We start from the raw sequence: 16,407 nt of genomic DNA, 5'->3' as shown, positions 1-16,407 counted from the left end.
GGTCAAAAATGGTCAAATACTGGCAGTTTGATATGGTTCAACCTAATGAAAGTATAGGTATTAAGCTTTTTCACTTTGAGTTCTAGGTTTGCAGTATGATTAAGAACAGTTTTTTGCATTGTAAGGAAATACTTGGTTCTGGATAGTTGACCAGTCTCAAAATTGCAAGCCTAAGTTTTTAAGGCAGAATTTTGAAACATACCATATGGATTTTGGAGATTGAAAAGGGGAAGATAGTTGAGTCTGAATTTAGTCAATAAGCATGGAAAGAGGTTATTGAGTGTTGCTAGATTGAAACAGGTAGTGGCTGAAGGTGACTTAAAATGGAGTGAAATTGAATTCTAAGGATAGTTGAAGGTGTCCTGTATGGGAATTATGAGAAGAGTAAATGCTAAAGACAATCTGTTCTGGGGAACTGCCTAAATTTTTAATTGTTTGAGATTATTTTTAGTCTAGGATAGTTATGATTATGATAACTCAAGTTTATTGTGTTTACATACTACATTAATTTCTGTGGTTTAGTTTTAATTATATGTATTTAACATATACTTGAATGCTTTTGCCACTCTTCCACACTGTTGATGTGTTTCCTGGGTTCTTAATTTCTTGGCTGAATTTCAAGTCAAGATTTTTTTTTAATGGCTTTATAGGAGCTATCTTTTTATGCATGTTTGAAAATGTCTAATGTCTTCATTCTTAAAAGTCTGTTTCCCTTTCCCCTATGCTCTAAGTAACCTGCTTGAATGGCTACAGGCTCATTTTCTGAAGCTCAGTGACTAATACTTGTGTCAGCAATGGCTTCACCCCTTCACTGGAATGCAGAGATTTCATTCACAATAGACACTGGGCTTTTAAAGTTTTAAAGATATCTTTGGGTTCCGTCTTTTTCTGTTATATTTCTATTCTCATTGGACACAATTCTGAGTATGTTTAAACCTGCTTTGCTTCATATCTTGTCCTCGTTTCAGTTTCTGATCTATTTTCAGCATGTTTAGTGTCTATTTTTTCTGATGTAGGTTTCTTCTCTGTAATGACTTTGAATTTCTTTTTGTCATCTTTCATCATTGATTTTCTTTGAGTTCTCTCTACATACACTTGACTGGGTTGTCTTTAGGGTAATTCTGAAATAGGACCCTTTTTTTTTTTTTTTTTTTTTTACGAAGAGCACTGTTTATATTGTGGAAGGGTATTTTGTGACCTTGAAATATGTTTACTAATGGGAGAAAAATGCAAAACACCAATACAATTTAAGAGCAGAAAAATAGATGTTTCAAAACAAGAGTTAAACGTAGAATTACCATATGACTCAGCAATTCCACTCCTAGGAGAATTCTACCCGGGAGAAATGAAAATATTAAGTATGCAAAATGTTCAAGCATTATTCATGGTAACCAAAAAGAGGAAACAACTCAAAATGTCCATCAACTGGTTGGTGCTGGATAGGCCAAATGTATATACATAAAATGGAATACTGTGTGGTAATTAAAAGGAATGAAGTACTAATACTATTTCTCTCCTCTGGGGACCAAACCACATCCCCAATTTCCTTCTCCCTCTTCAAAGGGCCATTAGGTGGGCCTATTGGTACTATAATGTGTATCTGTGATATAAAGTTTTCTGTGGTTGTAGATCCAGTTTCAGTCCTGTTTTTATTGTATTTAGCATATACAGTCATGGTTTATTGGGGTGGTTACTGTTTTTCTTGTTACATTGAAGATGACATTTTATTTTTTGAGAGAGTAAAATGACTCTTTTGCTGGAAATCTCCATTTTTTACTCCTTTTTCCACTCATTCTATTCACAACAGCCCATCTCACCTAACATCAATGGATTAGCGAGTTAGTATGCAGAGTGGTTGGTCTCAGCCTCTACTCCTGATCCCAGCCACCCATTAGGATCTTTCAGTCCAAGGCGAAAGTTGATTTAGGGTTCATTCCAAACCTGATTTGGGTGTCTACTTGAGTATTGGGCACTGGGAAATGTAATGATGAATTCAGATTAGTCTTCGCCCTCTTGGAACCTAGTCATTTTTCTTTTGTGTTTCTCCAACTTGATGTTTCAACAGGATCCTATTCATTTCCTGCTTCGGAGTTTGGATACAACTCTTAGGTTTTATTTAATTCTACAGGGAAGTTGGGTTTTTATCTTCCTGTATTGTGGCTGTACATAAGCTCATCAAGACAGGATGGTTCCTATGATTGTATTCTCTACTAGGGGAGATAAAACAACTAATGATATTTGTTTCAAATGGTACTATCAATAAGGTAGACATACACTAAAGATCAAGCAGTCAAAGGTTTTTAAAAATGTGTTTAATACCAGAAGACGAGGATATATTTTGGTAATAGCTGTGTTTAAAACCCTAAGAGGAAGTAGTGTCACCTGGCCATATTTGTGCTTTTTTCTCTGCTTAGATGCTTCCCATTCCTTCCTAGTAGACAAGGTCCATACTAAGGCTAAAGTGCTCCTGTTTAAGGCTAAATCGTTTCTTTGTGCCTTTCTTAAGAGCCTAGCGCTTGTGGTTGTCTCTCATCTATTAACGCATCATCCAAATTTCCTGCTCTCCTGGCTCCCTCCCTTAAATATCGCCCATCTCAAAGCCCTCCTGACCTCATGTTCCTCTCCAGCTTGCTGCTCCATTCTTCTGTGCTGCCCCCACTTTCCGCAAAACCTCAAATTCACTGTGTCACTTCCTTGCCTAATTTTTATTCTACTCTAATCATCTTTTTTCTGGGCCATGCCATTCCCCTGAAGTAGCACTTCACAGTCACCTATTCTTTCCTCGTTTATTAGGCCTTTCAACAGCACTTGACACTGAACACTTCCTCATTGACGTGCTTTAGTCCCAAGGTTTCCATGAGCTCACACTTAACTGGTTTTCCTCCTCCTCCGGTCTCCCGCCCAGTCCTTTTCCTTCTTCCTCACTCTTTAATATTGGAGGCCCCCAGGGTTCAATCATTGACCAGCCTCTCTGACTCCAGTCTCTCCCTAAGTGCTTTCATCCATTTTTATGGCTTTGGATATAATCTCTTTTAATTATTCAATATTTTATATAGATGATACATTCACTTATTTCAAGGATCACATGATACATGAAATTATACAGTGAAGTCTCTGCTCCCACCTGCCTCCGTTCATCCCATTCTTACCTCCCCCCAACCAGTATAACATTAGTTACTTGTATATCTTTCCAGTGTCCTTATGCAAATGTAAGCATCTATGAACCTGTTTTCTCATTTTACACAAAAGGTACATACTATAAACATTGTTCCATACCTTTTTTTTGAATATATATATATATATAGGAGGTCTTTGCATATCCATACCTAGAATTCTTCACAATTATCAGAATATTGTGTGGCTATTCCATGATTTATGCAACCAGCCTCTTACTGATGCACATATAGGTTGTTTTCCATCTTTTGCTATTACCAACAATACTGTAATGAATGATTAACTGTACACATAAGTATATCCGTTGAAAGTAGGATATATATTATCAAGTTGTTCCCCACAGGAGTTTGTACTTCGCACTTCCACCTGCAATGTACAAGCGTGCTTTTTTCCCCCGTAGCTTTATCTACAAGCATATCATCAAACTCGTATGTGGGCCAATGTAATTTTTTATCTATGTAGTTTTAATTTATAGTTCTCTTCTGAGTGAGCTTAAATACCTTTCCATGTGTTTGATACATATTTGTATTTTTCTGTGAATTATCTATTCATAAATATCTTTTGCCTGTTTTTTGTTCATGTTATTGGTCTATAATTGATTTTTAGAAGCTCTCTATATTGAGAAGATTAGCTCTTTGTTATATGAGTAGCCAAATCTTTTTTTTGTTTTTTTACATTTTGTCATTTATGTTTTCATGGTGTTTTGTTTTTTGGCTATGCAGAGAGTTTTTTTTTTCCTTTAATGCTTATTCATAATTGTTTTTTCTTTTAGGGCTTCTGAATATTGAGTTACAGTTTTTTTCCTACTCTAACACGTTATAAAAGAAGTCTCCCATGTGTTTTTCTTTTATAGTTCTACTTGTATGGTTATGTTTTTACATTAAGTTTTTTATCCATTTGGAGTTTACCTTGGCGTATGATAGTGGTGTATGGATCCAACATGTTTTTTCCATTGAATGCAACACCTTCTATTGAAACATCCATCTTTTCTTCACTGTATTAGGGTAAGTCTAAAGTGTTATAATGAAACTCTGAAAGAAACAAAGAAAGATAAAAGTTATTTCTCTTACCTACCAATACAGAATATGTATTCTTGGGTCCGTGGGTGATTCTGTTGCCCTCAGTCATTCAGGACTAAGGTTCCTTCCATTTTATTTCTCTGCCTTTAGGACAATAGTTCTCAAAAAATGCTCCCCAAACCAGCAGCAGCAGCATTACCCCAAACTTGTAGAAATGCAAATTCTTGGGCCCCACCCTAGACCTGCAGAATCAGAAACTCTGGAGATGAAGTCCAGCAAGCTGTGCAGGAGGTTAAGATGCACACTTAATGCTTGAGAACCCTGCTTTAGGGCACTGGCCTCATCTGTGTGGTTCGAACAGGCCTGCATTGCAGACAGCAGGAAAAAAATGTTTGGAGGCGGCACACTGGCTGTTTTCATGTGTCAGTACAGAAGGGGCCGCATCACTTCACTCATGCCACTTTGGCACAAAGTTGGTCATGGGGCCACATCTGACCACCAGGGAGGCTGGAAAGTGTAATCTAGCTGGGCACATTCTAATACTGTAAAAGAAGGGGAGGATGTATTGTGGGGGCTAACAGTCTGCAATGCAGCCAACAATTAAAGACACCACCTTTATCAGATATAAAATTCCCATTATGCAGATGGTTTACTTCTTGAGTTTCTGTTGTGTTAACTCTGGCCTCTTGAGTCATGTGCTAGAACCACATTGTTTTTAATTATTGAGGCTTTGTAATATGTTTTAATATCTTTAATGTCTAGTCCTCCCTTCAGGGCTCTTTTATTTAGAGTTTTTCTGATCTTGTTTATGTAAAAAAATTTATAACCAATTTGTCTAATCCTAAAATTCATTTTTTTTGTGATGTTAATTTATAAATTAATTCAGGAATAAGAGACATTTACAACGAGTTGTTTAAGTTGCCTTTTTTTTTTTTTGCCCTTCAGTGATGTTTTAAAACTTTTCTTTATATAGATCTTCACATTTCATGTGAAGTTTATTCCTAGGTATTTTATCTTATTTGTTACTATTTTAAACTGGGTATCTTTCATTATATTTTCTAACTGGTAATTGTATATATTAATTTCTGTGTATTTTATTTTCCACTACCTTACTGAATTGTCATACCGTTTATAGTAGTTTCTCAGTTCCTTCTCTTGGCTTTTCCAGGTTGACAGTTACAAATAATGATAGTTTTAAGCTCCTCTTTCCTAATTTTTAGACCTCTAATTTATTTTCTCTTATCTAATTGTTTAGTATCACCAGTACAATATTAAATAATAATGGTGAATTCTGGTGTTTCCCCATTAAGCATGATGCTAGAATAATGTTAAACATGTTAAGAGTATCGATCTATTCATTGTTTGAGTTTTTATTAAGAATGGATGTTTAATTTGTCACATCTTTTCAGCCTTTATGAAGATGACTATGTTTTTTCTTCCCTAGATTTATTAATATACTTAAGTATTTTCCAAATAATGTGGTACTCACCATTTGAACAAAGAACCGAACAGGTGGTAGATAGCAATGGATGCTTGTACTTTCTCCCTCCTGTTCCCTGCTCTCTCCAGGGTCTTCCCCATCTCATTAAGTGGCACCATCATTCACCTAGTCATGCAGGTCAAAAGCTGAGAAGCCATTCCTTTTTTCTCACCTTTCATACCACTTATCAGCAAATCTCCTAAATTCTACTTCCTAACCTGCCCATTGCATCATCACCACTGCTAAAATCCTGGTCCAAGTTCACTTCTTTTCTCATCTGAACTACTGTAACAGCCTCCTTAACTGGTCTCCCTGCCTCCATCATGATTTATAAGGCTCCTGCCAAGGCCAGGCGCGGTGGCTCACGCCTATAATCCTAGCACTCTGGGAGGCCAAGGCGGGAGGATTGCTTGAGCTCAGGAGTTCTAGACCAGCCTGAGCAAGAGTGAGACCCCATTTCTACTAAAAATAGAAAAAATTAGCCAGGCGTGGTGGCACATGCCTGTAGTCCCAGCTACTCCAGAGGCTGAGGCAGGAGGATCGCCTGAGCCCAGGAGTCTGAGGTTGCTGGGAGCTAGGCTGACGCCACGGCACTCTAGCCCAGGCAACAGAGTGAGACTTTGTCTGAAAAAAAGAAAAACAAATTGAAAAAAAAAAAGAAAAGAAAAAAAAAGACTCCTGCCAGGCTTCCTTCATCCACTGTGTTCCTTTCAATTCTTAACCATGCCAAGCTCATCCTTTCTGCTGGAACCTCCTTTCTTCACATGGCTGTCTCCTCCTTCACGACTCAAGTGTCACCTCTCCAGAGAGGCCCTCCCTGGCATTCCTAGCCAACTACTCTAATTACAAAGTACCAAGGCCTGCTAAAGCAAAGATGTTCACCCCTGATAGGGCTCTGGGCCACTTTCTTCCCTGTGGGAGGTAGGGCAGGCGCTACTGAGGCTCAGGATGCTTCTTTGGCCACCTCACTCCAAGCTTATGAGAAACAGGTCACAGAGGGGCTGTGCTACCACTCTCTCCTGGTCACTAGGTGTAGCACACTCAGGGTAGATATGTGCTTCCTGGTGTCCTCAATGTGCCCGTATAATGAGTGCCATCCTCCCCTGCTGTCTAACTGCCATGAAAGGATCTATAGCATGCAATCACTTATTTCTAAAAGTAAAATGCTCTCTATTCATTAGCAAGGGAATACCACCCCACCGACTGGGACCTTCGGCAAATGCCTTTATCTCTGAACATTGCTTTCTTTACTATGCAGTGAGAATAATATTCATAGTACCTGCCCTACACAGTACTGGCCCTATGGACATACTTGCCATATACAATTAAGGGATGATCTATTTAAAGTGCCATTTTATGATTCCATGGTTCCTGTGAATATGAAAATTGTAGACTGTCACGACTGCCCCTCCCCACCAATACTTCCACTACTTTCTCATGGTAGGAGGCTCAGAGCCATCCTGGCAACGCTTTATCTCACCACCGCTCTCCTCTCCTCAATCACCTAAGGCTGTCTCATTGTTTCTAAACATTGCTCACCTCTGCTGTTTCTTCCCTTCCACCCTGCCTTCAGCCTAGACCACAGAAACCGCTGCCTCGCTGCCTCCATTGTCTCCCACTTCTGTGACAGAGCTCCATTTCCGCTCCTTCCTTACTAACAGAGCCCCAGCTTGGCTCAGGATGGCATCGCTCTTCCCTATGAACACTGGCTCCTCAGCCTCCCTCGCCTCCCAGTTCTGGTCAATGAGATGTAGGTGGAAGTCCCTGGGTTGGGGGTCCCTTCCCAAACAAAGCCTCAGGATAGGCTTCTGGCTCTACTGTTTTTTCTCTCCTAGAGTTTGGAGCATGACGCCCAGAAGTGCAGGACCCAATCTGCGACAACAAGGACATGAAGCCCACGCTGAGATTGGTGGAATGGAAACGTCAGTGAGCCTATATATGGCATGAGGAGGTGACACCAGCGCCCAGCCTGAGCTGATTTCCTCTAGATCTCTCGTTGACATGAGAAAAATAAACCTCTATGCATCTTGGCCTCATCCCCTGCTCTGTCTATTCTTGCAACTTTTGGGCAGGTTTAAATTTTTTCCCTAAGTTAAAAATTGGGAAGTAACAGGACCTATAAGCTAGAGAGGGAGAGGGCAGATCCAATCATCTGTCCTGACACATAAATATTTTTACCCTTATTTCCCATCATATGAGAAATTTGCGTGATCCTTTTGCAAATATTATGAGATTTCTTGTTTTAAAACTCTGTACATTTTAATTTTTCCCATAACAGAAGACAACACACACAGTCCTCCCAGGGCTATGGAGAACATCTGGCCATGATGACACTGTGCTGTGGCTCTATCATGGGGACAAACCTATTACACGGAAAGGCCAATAACAACCAATCAACGATCAATGACCCAGTGATAACTACCACCACTCTTGATTTTAAATTTTCTCTAAGAGCCAGACATCACACTCCCTAATCCTGGCAAGCACCCTGGTATTAAGGAATTATGGGGTTATGTTTAAAGTGTGAACAGTGGTGCAGTTACTTTTTTGAAGAGGCTCCTTCCTTTTAGGGATACATATTTACTCATGAAATGAAGTGATATCTGGGATTTGCTTCCAAATAACCAGAGGGGAAGTGGGTCAGGGTATAGACCGAACAGGAGTGATCGTGACTTGACAGTTGTTGAAGGTGGGTGATTGGCAAGTCTTTTAAAAAAATATTCCCTTAGGAGTCCACTTGCTCAAGGCTTCTTGGGCATGGCTCCGGGTCAAAAAAATTAAAAAAAAAAGATTATTCTCTTAGGATCAATTCCCGGGAGTGTTATGGGAACATTTATGGGTTTTACATCGAGTTATGGGAGGACGCGCTGCTAATGGTGTGTGATGGCCATGTGCTCAAACCTTATGTGGTTCCTGAAGCACATTTGTCTTCTCCCAATGTCAATGATTGGAGAAAGAGGCAAAGGGGGCATGCTGCTTCCAGCCCCCGTGTGGGGTAAAGGGGCACAAAAGGAGAAGGATGATGTTATTATAATTCAAAACAATGCTTGGGGCCAGCCCAGGCCCCTTGACCCCTGCAAGACCCCTGCCTCTTAATCAACACCCCCGAAATGTTAACTCCAGTTGACTCCATGCCCAAGCTCCCCTCACATCCCCCCTTCTCCCTAACCCACTGCCGCTGCTCTCACCTGAATTGCTGCAGCAGCCCCGGAATTGGTCCAGCTGTCCTGAGTGTCCTCGCCCTCCATGCCATTCTCCGCCCACAAGTCAGAGCCATCTTTCTGAAGCGTGAATTGTATGTGTTATTAATATTATCCTGCTAAAATAAACTCTGCAGTGCCAGTTTTAAAAAAAATACAGAGAAGTGCACACCACATGATCATGTAATTTGATAAATAGTTTATAACACAGGTATCCATCTAACTGTCACCCAGGCCAAGAAACAGAACTTTGCCAGCACCCTGGAGGCCCAACGTATATTTCCTTCCTAATCTCAACTCCCTCTTCCTAATCTCAACTCCCTCTTCCTAGAGGCAATCACTACCCCTTCCTTGCCTTATAGTTTTATCCCCCAGATATGCAGCCCTAAATATTAGCTTTGCCTGTTTTTGAACTTTCTTTGTTGTATAATATTCCATTTTATGAATACCACAATGTATTTAATCCATTCTATCATTGCTGGACATTTGAGTTGTTTCCAGTATTTTGCTAATAAGAACAATTACAAAGCAAGATTTGCAGTCACAGTATTTTCAAACAAACACAAAAGTAGAGAGGGAATGGTATAATGAACCCCTATGGAGCCTCATGCAGCCTCAACAATGATCACCACTGCAATGCAAGTGTTTTTATTTTTTTATTTTTAGAGGCAGGGTCTCACTCTGTCGCCCAGGCTGGAGTGCAGTGGTGTGATCATAGCTCACTGCAGCCTCGAACTCCTGGGCTCAAGCGATCCTCCCGCCTCAGCCTCCCGAGTAGCGGGGACTAGAGGTGTGCACCATCATGCCTGGCTAATTTTTAAATTTTTTGCATGAATGGGGTCTTGCCATGTTGCCCAGGTTGGTCAATGCAAGTGGTTTTTGTTTGTTTATTTGTTTGTGTGTTTGTTTTTGAGAGAGGGTCTCCTTTTGTTGCCCAGGCTAGAGTGCAGTAGTGTGATCATAACTCGTTGCAACCTCAAACTTCTGGGCTCAAGTGATCCTCCTGCCTCAGCCTCCTGAGTAGCTAGGACTACGGGCATGTGTCACCATGCCCAGCTAATTTTTTCTATATATTTTTAGTTGTCCAGCTAATTTCTTTCTATTTTTAGTAGAGATGGGGTCTCTCTCTTGCTCAGGCTGGTCTCGAACCCCTGAGCTCAAATGATCCACCTGCCTCGGCCTCCCAGAGTACTAGGATCACAGGCGTGAGCCACCATGCTCTGCCCAATGCAAGTGTTTTTAACAAGAGATGTATATCAGAATTTCTGGGGGTGCCTTTGCCAAACACACAGGTTCCAGCTCAATTCCTAGAGATTCTGAGTGGTAGGCTTGGCATGTGGGGTGGGAATGTGTAGTTTGAAAGCACTCCTCCCCACGTGACTTTGGACCATATCCCTGGGTAAGGACCACTGTTTCAATGGCTCCCTGTTGCCCTCAGAAAAGCCCAGATTTCTAATGTGGCTGACACACTGCGGCTCCTGCTTTATCTTTCCTACTTTTCTTTTTTTTAACCACTCCCTTCCTCACACTCTGACTCAGACCACACAGACCCACGTTCATTTTTCGGATCTTGCCAGGTCTTTTTCTCACTTCCTGGTTTTTGCACATGTTGTTCTCTGTCAAAAACACTGTCCTTCTCCCTTCCTCTGGCTAATTCCATCCTTTGGATCTCTTTAGTGATTGGATCAGTCAGGGGCCTGAGAAACTACAGAAGCACACTTGGCAAGATTTTTTTTTTTTAACTTTTATTTCAAAAATTTACATACCGAGGTGAGCGGATTGTTTAAGCTCAGGAGTTCGACACCAGCCTGAGCAAGAGCAAGACCTTGTCTCTACTAAAAATAGAAAGAAATTATATGGACAGCTAAAAATATATATATAAAAAATTATCCAGGCATGGTGGCACATGCCTGTAGTCCCAGCTACTCGGGAGGCTGAGGCAGGAGGATCGCTTGAGCCCAGGAGTTTGAGGTTCTGTGAGCTAGGCTGACACCACAGCACTCTAGCCCGGGCAACAGAGTGAGACTCTGTCTTGGAAAAAAAAAAATTTACATACAGTAAAATTGAATTTTGGGGGGTATACAGTTGTGAGTTTTAACTCACACATAGACTTGTGTAACCACCACCACTATCAGGATACAGAACATCTCTGCCATCCCTAAACTCTCCCTCTTGCTATTTCTTCTTAAGTCACACCCTCCCCTCACCCTTAACCCCTGGTAACAGCTGATCTGTTCACCATCGCTGTAGTTTAGCCTTTTCTGGAGTATCACATAAACAGGATCATATAGTATGTAGTCTTCTGGACTAGCTTCTTTCGCTCCACATGCCTTAGAGATTCAACCACGTCGCTGGGTGCATTATTAGATCTTTCCTTTTCATTGCAGAGTAAATACAGTATTTCATTGTATGGATGTATCACAGTTAGTTTAGCCGTTGACATGCTGAAGGACATTTATGTAGTTTCCACTTTTTGGTGATTATGAAAATGATGTTCTAAGCGTTCGTGTACAAGTTTTTCTGTGCAAACAGTTTTCATTTCTCTGGGGGCAAATACCTAAAAGTAGGATTGTTGGATCACATGTAAGTGTATGTTTAACTTTATAAGAAATGTCAAACTGTATTCCAGAGCGGCTGTACCATTTTGAACTCCCACCAGCAATGAATGTATGAGAGTTCCAGTTTTTCCACATTCTCACCAGCATTTGGTGTTGTGTGTTTTTTATTTTAGCCATTCTCATATTTATGTTGGTATCTCCTTGTGATTTTGTTTTGCATTTCCCTAATAGCCAGTGATGTTGAGCATCTATTCATGTGCTCATTTGCCATCTATATTATCTTCTTTGGTAGAGTATCTGTTCAAATCTTTTGCCCATTGAATAAAATTGGCTTTTTTCTTATTGTCGAGTATTCAGAGTTCGTTATATATTCTGGATATCTGTCCTTTGCCAGATATGTGATTTGCAAATATTTTCTCCCAGGCTATAGCTTATCTTTGCATTCTCTTAACAGCGTCTTCTGAAGCCCAAAATATTTTTAATTTCAATGAAGTCCAATTTACTGATTTTATCTCATATGTATTGACTTTTGGTCTCATGTCTAACTCTTCTCCTAACTCTACCTGGGTCACAAAGATTTTCTTCTGTTTTCTTCTAAAAGTTTTATAATTTTACATTTAGGCCTGTGGTGCATTTTGTTTTCTTTTGGGAAGGTTTTTAACTACAAATTCAACTTCATTATTAGACATAAGACTATTCCACTTAGATATTTCCTCTTGGGTAGTTTATGGTTTTCAAGAAATTGGCCCATTTCATCTAAGTTGTCAAATTTACGTACATAGAGTTGTTTATAGTATACTCTTATTACCCTTTTAATGTCTATGGTGTCTACTGTGATAGCCACTCTTTTATTCCTGATATTGGTATAAATAATTTGTGTCTTTGTCAGTGTGGTTAGAGGTTTATCAATTTTATTCATTTTTTTTTAAAAGAACTAGCTTTTGGTTTCATTAATTTTTCTCCATTTGCTTTCTGTCTTCAATGTCATTGATTTCTGTCCTTATCTTTATTATTTCCTTCCTTCTGCTTGCTTTGGGTTTATTCTACTCTTATTTTTCTAGTTTCTTAATATGGACACTAAGGTCATTGATTTGAGACCTTTATTCTTTTTTAACATAAATATTTAATGCTATAAATTTCCTTCTAAGCACTGTGCTTTAGCTGCATCACACAAATTTTGGTATATTATATTTTCATCTTCATTCAGTTCAAAATAATTTCTAACTTCTCTTTAGGCTTTCTTTTTGACCTATCAGTTATTTAAACATGTACTGTTTAATTTCTAAGTATGTGGGGGATTTTCTAGATATCTGTTATTAATTCTAGTTTAATCTATTGTGGACAAAGAACACACTTATATGATTTCATTTCTCCTACATTTGTTAAGATTTATTTTTGACACAAAGTATGGTCTGCTTTGGTGAATGTTTCATATGTACTTGAAAACTGTATGTTCTGCTGTTGTTGGGTGTTCTGCAATAGCCAATTAGATCCAGTTGGTTGATGGTGTCATTCAGTTCTTTTATATCCTTGCTGATTTTCCCTCTCCTTATTCTATCAGTTACTGAGAGAGGAGTGTTAAAGTCTACAGTTATAATTGTGGATTCATCTTCCATTTCTCCTTTCAGTTCTATCCGTTTTTGCTTCCCATATTTTGGATTTGTACATTTGTACGTATTTAGGATTGTTATGTCTCCATGGTGAATTGGCCCTTTTATCATTTTGTAATGCCCCTCTTTATCCCTGGTAATCTTTCTTGCTCTGAAGTCTACTTTGTTTGATACGACTATAGCCATTCTGGCTTTCTTTTATTTTTATTTATTTATTTTTTATTTTTATTTTATTTTTTTGAGACAGAGTCTCGCTCTGTCACCTGGGCTAGAGTGCCGTGGTGTCAGCAACCTCAAACTCCTGGGATCAAGTGATCCTCCTGCCTCAGCCTCCCAAGTAGATGGGATTGCATGTGCTCACCACCATGCCCAGCTAAGTTTTCTATTTTTAGTAGAGACAGGGTCTTGCTCTTGCTCAGGCCAGTCTCGAACTCCTGACCTCGAGCGATCCTCCCCCCTCGGCCTCCCAGAGTGCTAGGATTCCAGGCGTGAGCCACCGTGCCACTCTGGCTTTCTTTTAGTGATTGCATAACATAACTTTTTCCATCCTTTTACTTTTAACCTGCTCATGTCATTACATAGTAAATGGATTTCTTATAGACAGGATATACTTGGTTCTTGTTTTTTAAAATCCAATCCAGTCTGATTTTGAAAATCTGTTTTTAATCAGTATGTTTAAGTCATTCGTATTTAATGTGACTATTGATACATTCAGATTTAGATCTACCATGTTGTTATTTGTTTTTTCCTGTTTATGCCCTCTGTTTTTTTGTTATTCTGTTTTTCCTTTTATGCCTCCATTTGGATCATTTGAATATTTAAAAATATTCCATTTTAATTTATCTGTTGGGTTTTTGACTGTATTTCATTGTATAGTTTTTTAAATGGTTGCTCTCAGGATTGTAATGTACATACATAAATTTTTGCAGTCTAATTACAACTAATATTTTACCATTTCAAGAGGAATGTGGAAAATTTACTACTATATAATATCCTTTACCCTCTTCTACTTTATGTTGTTATCATACATATTACATCTATATACAATAAAAACTCCCCCAGTGTTCTAATTTTTGCATTCAATTGCTATATGTACTTTAAAGAATTTAAGAGGAGAAAAATAGTCTATCTTATTTACTCAGATAGTTACCATTTGTATTGCTTTTCTTTCACTCCTAAAGTTCCACATATCCCTCTGCTATCATTTCCTCCTGTCTGAAGAACTTCCTTTAGCCTTTCTTTTAGAGTAGGTCTGCTGGTGGCATATTCTCTTAATTTTCCTTTGTCTGAAAATGTCTTTATTTTGTCCACATTCCTGAAGGATGTTTTCACTGGATATAGAATTCTGGATTGATAGTTTTTTTCCTCTTACAGCACTTTATTTTATTTATTTATTTATTTATTTTGGGGGCGTTAGAGATGGGATCTCACTATATTGTCCAGGCTGGTCTGGAACTCCTGGCCTTGAGTGATTCTCTCGCCTCACTCTCCCAAAGCGCTGGGATTATAGGCATGAGCCATTGCACCTGGCCTCTTACAGTACTTTAAAAATGTCATTTTTAAACCTTCTGGCCTCATAGTGTCTAATGAGAAATCTTCAGTCATTTGAATCATTATTTTCCCATATGTAATGCATTCCTTTTCATTGCTTTAAATTTTTTTTCTTTGTCTTTGTTCTTCAGAATTTTGATTATGTATCTGGGGTAGATTTCTCTGAGTTTATCCTGTTTTGGTTTTGTTGAGCTTTATGGAATTTTAAGCTCATGTCTTTTTTAGAATTTAGGAACTTTTAAGATATTATTTCTTCAAATATTTTTTTCTGCACCATACTCCTTGTCTCCTTCTAGGATTCCAATGACATGAATATTAGGTCTTTTGGTATTGTCCCACAAATCCCTGAGGTGTTTTCATTTTTTAAAGAACGATTTTCTCTCTGTTGTTTAGATCAGATAGTTTCTATTGATCTGCTTGAGCCCAGGAGTTCGAGGCTGCGGTGAGCTATGATCGTGCCACTGCACTCCAGCCTAAGGCAACACAGCGAAACCCTGTTTCAAAAAATAATTTTTTTTTCTATTGATCTGTCTTCAAGTTCACTGATTCTTTTCTTGGTCATCTCTATTCTTATTGAGGCCACTCAGTGAATTTTTATTTATTTCAGTTGTAATTTTTAGTTCTCAAATTTCTTCCACTTGGTTAGTTTTTATAGCTTCTATTTCTCTGATGACACTTGCCATCACTCCAAGAGTATTTGCCCTTACTCCTTGGAGCATGGTTATAATACCTGCTTTAAAGCCTTTTCTGGTAATCCTAACATCTGGGTCATCTCAGAGTTGGCATCTGTCTTTTCTGTTGTGAGTTACTGAGATTTTCCTGGTTCTTCATATGCTAAGAAATTTTTAATTGTATCCTGGACATCTGAATATTATGTTATGAGACTTTGAGTCTTGTTTAAATCCTCTTGAGAATGTTGATTTTGTTTGTTTGTTTGATTGTTTTAGCAGGTAACAGATTCAGTTAGGTTCAGGCCACAAGTTCTGACCCATCTTCTGTAGGCTGTGGCTATTGTATCAGTTTAGTTTTCAAAACTTTATAATGCTATTGAGATCTATTCCATGTGGGTGCCACCCAAGGGCCAGTCTGGAACCTAGACAGTGGTCTACTCCGTAGTTCAGTTGTCAAAATCTTTGGTGTGCTCTTTAGGGTCAGAGCCATACACTTCGTTGGCGTTTGGGGCGTGAGTCCAGAACTTTATACACAACTTTATGAGCTCTCTTCTTTTTGCAATCACTCTGCACTCTCCAGCTCCAAAGGTGCCCCGATCCTGGTCTAGTGGCTAGAAACCCAGGGCCTTAGGCTTCCTGCTCTGTCACATAATTCCTGTGACTGGGTCTGCTTCCTGGGCAAGCTGCGGAAGGATATATAGAAGGAGAAAAAGTAATGGAGATTTCCCCCATGCTCTTTGTGCCACAGTTCCTCTGGGCAGAGAGAAGAATTCCTCCAGTCAGAAGTTTTAGGCACCTTCGTAGCCACTGTCGCCATTGCTGCTGCTATAGGACTGCAGCTCTGGGACTGGGGCTTGCCCGGGGGTTGAGTCAGGGCTGGAGATAAAGGGTATTTGTCCACTTTCTCTGTCCCCAGGGGCCCCCTTCCCATTCTTTGGACCAGAAAGAGAGTGCTTATCTTGGAGCTCTTTCTGGCCCCACGTGGTGCACAATTCTGGGATTTGTACTGCCTTTGAACCGAAGCCCGGAGATATGGGAGTAAAACAAACCCAGGAATCTCACCACTAGATTGGTCATACTTTGAGTTCTGGTATATTTCCCCAGTCTGCCTGCCACCGTTTACTTTTCAGAGTCCTCAGATAAG

Source organism: Eulemur rufifrons, chromosome 30 (assembly GCF_041146395.1).
Source record: "Eulemur rufifrons isolate Redbay chromosome 30, OSU_ERuf_1, whole genome shotgun sequence".
Taxonomy (NCBI): domain Eukaryota; kingdom Metazoa; phylum Chordata; class Mammalia; order Primates; family Lemuridae; genus Eulemur; species Eulemur rufifrons.
The sequence above is the reverse complement of the archived record's forward strand: the minus strand, read 5'-3'. Positions refer to the sequence as shown.